Consider the following 6,000-nt stretch of genomic DNA (forward strand, 5'->3'; position numbering starts at 1 on the left):
CCATGGAAAATAAATGAGTAATTACCTCCTTGACCTTGAATTTAATGAGAAAAAATGCATAGCAAATTGTCTTTGGTTCTGGCTTCACTCAAAGTCTGTACAGAATTAGACATTTCAGTGATTCCTTTTCACCTTCTCATTGAGAAACTAGGAGAACACATTATAGAAAGATTGCAGAGTGATAAAATTGAAGTGACTATCAAACCTAAGTATGCATAAAAATCACTTGAAGAGCTTGTAAAAACACAGACTCTCAGGCCCCAGCTACGGTGATTCTGATGGAGTAGTTCTGGGGTAGGTCCCAGGGATCCGTGTGAACAAAGGGCCCTATGTGATTCTGACACCAGTGATCCACAGACCAATGGAAATAGTTTACAAAAAGTTGCCCCTTTTTGGTAATGTACAAGTGCCTCTTCCTGATTCTCACACAAGCCCAAGGGCCGTTTGACCACTTCTGAGAAGAAATAGAATTAATAAAAATCTAAGTTTGGAGGCAAATTCCAAAAACTACAACAGAGTCATGCCAGCTGAAGTAAAAGGACAGTAGAGAGAAAAGAAGCGCAACTGGGAGCTGACGTCTCTGGCATTAGAAAAATACTTGGGTGGGGAGGCCAGATCTGTGTTCGAGTAAAGAAACATGTTATCAGCCAGAGCATATCCTCTGTGGTGAGCAGGCTGGAGAATAATGTGCCAGCTACTCTCCTAGAAGTCAGATGTAGTGATCCTGCCCTTCTTAGGTGCAAACTCCTTTAATCAAAAATATACTAACTGTGGTCTGCTATTGTCGGCAGAAGGCTAATTTGGTTGTACCCTGGGGTTTTAATTCTGACATCCCTGTCAGAAACAAACTGCTTCAAGTTTAAGAAATGTGAGTCTCAGGAAGTTCACTCAGGAAACACACAGTGGCCTCTCTGTGAGGCAGAGAAAGGGGAGGAACAAACAGCCTGGCTTCTCCAATTAAGCCATAGAATAGATTGTGGATTTCCAGCACCTACTCTCTCCACTGGAGTCAGCAAAAAATAACAGAATAGAATGCAAAGTATAATAACCCAGAGCACGCCAAATACAGAACAACTATTGATACCCTCATTCATTATCTCATTTGCCAATCACCATTTTTTCTTTTTATTCCAAAATATTTTTAACCATTTACTGTATGTGCTTTAGCGTAGTTTTCTCAAAAGCAGAACCCGAGACAAAGATTTGGGTACAGGTAGTGTCTTTGGGAGGGTATCCCCAGGAAAGAAGTGAGGGAGTGGCCAGAGAGGGAAAGGGGAAGAAGAAAAGCCAAAGAATATACGCACACATTATGGAGGGCATCACTATGGGCAAAGGGAACTCAGGTTTGCTGGGCTCCCTCAGAAGCATCAGCCTGTTGCCTGGAATTGTCTCCTAAAGGATGGGGGGATACAGCAATTATCTGAGGGTTCCAGTCCCCCATGATGGAAGGTTAGCCTGTGATTGTTAACCTTTTCCACTCTTCTAAGCTCCACGTGCCGACAGGCTAAGGAAGCCCCACCCTCCACCCCCTTCTGGGGTCCAAAGTCATGGAAGAGTCTAGGGCAGAGAGCAAGGTGAGAGGCTGTCAGGTAGAGTGAGTTGAGTTTGCATGGACTTCCGCGCCCTACCCTCTGAAAGCTAAACTCAGAAGGGAGAACGAGAGAATGCTAGGTGGAGCTGGTGTGTGTCTGCTACATGTCCGGCTTTGCTAAGCTACAAAGATGAATGAATTATGTCCTCTGCCTTCCGAGAGTTCTTGGTCTTGTAAGGGAGAGGAATATAAAGAAAAAGTACCGTTCAATAAATATGAAAACTGCTATGATGTGTAATGATATCCAGAAAGCTTTATCAGAAAAAGGAAAGGAAGACATTAGTTGGTAGAGGGGAGATTTGGAGAAAGGAAAGGAACAGTAAAGATAGGAGAATTGATAGGGCGTTACATACATGGAAGCTGAACCTTGAAGGATGAATCTTCTATGTCAGCAAGAGAACAATAAAAGAAATGTGTGTTCATTGATAAGAACAAGGAACATCCTGGAAATGGTGTTGAGTAAAGTGTGACTGAACATGGTGCTTATGTGGAAGAAGCAAGGAGAGGAAGCTAAACACATGTATCCTAAAGGCAATGGGAGGGCTGTTGAAGTTTAAGCAAGAGAGTGACTCAAGGGAGTTGTTTCCTTTTTTAGTGAGCTTTCAGAAAAGATCACATAACTGTAATTTCCTGAAGACTGTTCTTTCATCACATATTCTGAAGCACACATTAAGTATCAGGGATCACACCAGGTGCTGAGCACACACTGGTGAATGAGGTGTGGTCGTTGGGGTCAGAGAGAGGGACCCTTTGTAATACAGTCTAAACAACGCTACTGTGTGTCTCATTGTAGGGGACTTAGGGCATGCATAGGAAGGCTTCCCTATCCAGCCTTTGGGGGTCCCTGAACACTTCCTGGGCAATTTGTGTTGTTCATTTTCCAACAGGCAGAGGACTGGAGCCTGACTACAGAGGCAGTGTCTCTGGGAAAAAAGCAGCATGAAAAAAATGATGGTGTTTGGGATGGAGAGTACTAAAGTGTAGGATGTATGTGGTCAAGAATACTTTCCTCTTCCCCGTGCCTGGTATGTCCTGTCTCATCATCCCCCCTTGTGGGCTTACTCAGCCTTCAGTTTTTAGTTTGAGCATCACCTCTTCCTGGAAGCCTTCCTGGACCCCTCAGGTCCAGGAGGTCAACCTAAAGGTCCAAACAGATTCACAAATTGTTTACCTTTTGTTTGTTGTCTAAAAGGAAATATGCATATAAGCAAACAAAACTCTTCCAACCTCCTAATTGTGGTAAGGACAGTACATGCCTTATAATATTGTACATGTCCTGTACATGTCCTATAATATTCTGGTCTTGCCACAATGAATCAGTTGCTAAAAGAGGAAGGCACAGCAAAGTAACATCATATCTCTTTGGTATTCACAAGAGATCTCTCTCTCTCTCTCTCTCCCTCTCTCTCTCTCTCTCTCTCTGTCAGAAGTTCAGTCAAAGGAATGCTTATGATTGTCCAAACATCTTCCTTTTGGGCTCTGCCCTTCACACCAAACTTCTTCCAGTCAGGGGATCCGTGCCCAAGACAGCAAAATGCATTCAGTCCCACCTCACACAAGGTACCAGACTCCACACTCGGGCACTCTCCCATAACCACTGTCCCCATAAGCTTCTTTTATGCTGCTCTAGTTCCAGAGAAGCTGGCTTCCTGGAGTTGGAACTCAGTCTGATTTGAAACATCTGGTCTAGCTTCCACCTCTTCACAGATAAACATCCAAAACAATTAGGAATTACAGTCCTGTTGTTTCTAATAATGATAGCAATAACTAACACAGAGTAAATACCATGCACCAAACACTGTTCTAAATGTTTTACAAATAATATTTTTCTACTTTCAGCACCTTTATGAGGTAGGTAACATTTTAACCCCCGTTTTAAAGAGGAATAAACTAAAGCACTGAGTTAAGTAACTTACCAAGGTCACACGTCTAATAAGCAGTGGAACAGAGCTTGAGAATCAAGGAGACTGGCTCTAGAGGTTGTGCTCTTAATCACTGTGCCATTCTCGCTCTCAGGTTTCTGTCTAAAGCAATCCCTTCTGTCAGTATGTCACTGATACTCTAGAAAGTACATCTACATCATTGCAACCTCCATATTCAAAAGACCCCTTCATCTTCTTTCTTTTCCCAGGACTAAACCTATTTCCCTTGACACTTTCTCACAGGAAAAAACTTCCATTTATCTGGAAATTTTACTGATTAATTTATTTTTAAGAACTCAATCATAATTAAGTTTTAGCAGTCCCTGTAGCAATCCCCTGCATCTATTCTCCTACCCCTTGATCCAAGCAATTTGACAATTTTCAGTTGTGGTTTGTCGTTTACCAACATCCAATAATGCTTTTCTCCCAAGGCAGCAACCTTCCAGATTTTACTGGTAACCTAATATTTTGAACACAGCATAATCACCGATTCATGGTCTTTCACTGAACTGAAATGGCCAACATCATTTATTTTCCCCTTTTCCATCATTTGGTTGTTACTGTAGTTTGTGACAGCTAGACAAGTGTCAAATCACTCTCAAGTTTTCTGCATTACCTTTAAAGATAAACACTCTACCTCCTTGATCTCTTTGCCTCCAACTAACATTTTCATTTTGTACTTACATAAGAGAGTTATTAACGATTTTGAAACATTGGGAAAAGTTTCAGTGCTAACTGGAATTTAACTCCTTGTGTGTGGTCTTCTTTTCCTGCTACCTTCCATTTACCCCCGAAGTATTGTCTTTTCCAAAGAACCCTGCCTTCTCATGATGTGCCCAAAGTAGGACAGCTTCAGTTTTGTTCTTTTTGCCTCCAGCAATGCTTCAGGCTTAATTTGCTCTAGGATCCACTTGTTCATTTTCCTGGCAGTCCTGAGTATCCGTAGAGCTCTCCTCCAACATCGTATTTCAAATTAATCATTTTTTACCCCCATCAGCTTTCTTCACTGTCCAATTCTCACATTCATACATAGTAATTGGGAATACGAGGGTGTGGATGATCTTAGCCTTGGTCTTTAATGAAACATCTTTGTTCTTGATGATCTTTCCTAATTATTCTTCTCAAATATATACCAAATATATTGAAAGAAAAAACATAACCATTTCCATGAGGTTTTTAAAATGTAATCTTAGCTCTGTGGAGTTTCACCATTGTATTTCATAGATATTTTTGTTCCTTGTCAACAGATATACTTGCTACATCTATTTTCTGAATGTTACCAGCAGTGACATTGGAGTTTACTGCCCTTCAGCTTTGGGCTACAAGTGATAGATGACAAGAACTAAAACTAGATTAAAGTTAAGCATATTGACCAGTTCTCCTAGCAAGAAGGATGGAGGGTGGGTGGGCTCTAGGTATAGGACCTCCTGGGTTAAGGTCACGTTTTTACTTTTGGTTCACTTTTGGGTTCTCTTTTCATTAGCTTATTCCTCAGAATTGTTTTCTATAGAAACTGGGCAAATACTTCCTTTTTCATATCCAGCAACAAAATAAATAAATAAAAGCAAACCGAAGCACTTCCTCAAGCACTTCCTCCTCAAGTATGGTTGGGAGTCTTTTCCATTTTAGCCCAGTGGGCAAGCCTCAGTCATGTTCCCACCCTTGGGAAGAAAAACAGTATATGATCTCAATTAATCCATTAAAAAGCTCATGATAAAATTCAACACTCATTAGTTATAAATCAATATATTTGGACTTTAATCATAGAAAGCACTTTCTTTGCCTGGTAAAAAGAATAACTTATACCAACAACCAATCACCATTTCCACTGGTGAAACTTCAGGAATATTCTCAATAAAGTCAGTATTATACTAAAGGCCCTAAGCATTGTAATAAGAGGAGAAAAAGAAACAAGAGGCATAATAATAGAAAAGTTACAGGAAAAGTGACATTACTTGGCAAAAATGTAAAGTTTGACAATGCCAAATATTGGCCAGTTTCAAAGGGAAAGAGAGACACATAAATTATAGAGGGTGAGTATACATTTGCATAACTGCTTTGAAGAGCGATTATGTCTTTGAACTGTTTCAAAGAGCCACATGCTGTGTCTGCTTTTAGGTATACATTGCATAGAAGCTCTTACACATGTACTCCCAGGGCATGTACAAAATTGCTCATTACAATATTAATTGTAATAGCAAAAAATAAAATGGGGGTACACTACAATACTATGTAGTAGTTAAAATGAAATAATCAGATTTAAATGTAGTCACTGAACAGATCTCAGAACAATATTTAGTGAAAAAATATGACTAACGTGAAATAATTTATGAAATTTTGAATATCCACATACCAAAAATATGTTATTCACAGACAAACATACATAATAAACATACACTTGAAGAATACATACTAAATTCAAGACAGTTGTTTGGAGAGAAGAAGGGGAAGGAAATGTACTACAAAGGGGTGAATGTAATCAACTTT

This window comes from Rhinolophus ferrumequinum, chromosome 7, assembly GCF_004115265.2.
Source record: "Rhinolophus ferrumequinum isolate MPI-CBG mRhiFer1 chromosome 7, mRhiFer1_v1.p, whole genome shotgun sequence".
Classification (NCBI taxonomy): Eukaryota; Metazoa; Chordata; class Mammalia; order Chiroptera; family Rhinolophidae; genus Rhinolophus; species Rhinolophus ferrumequinum.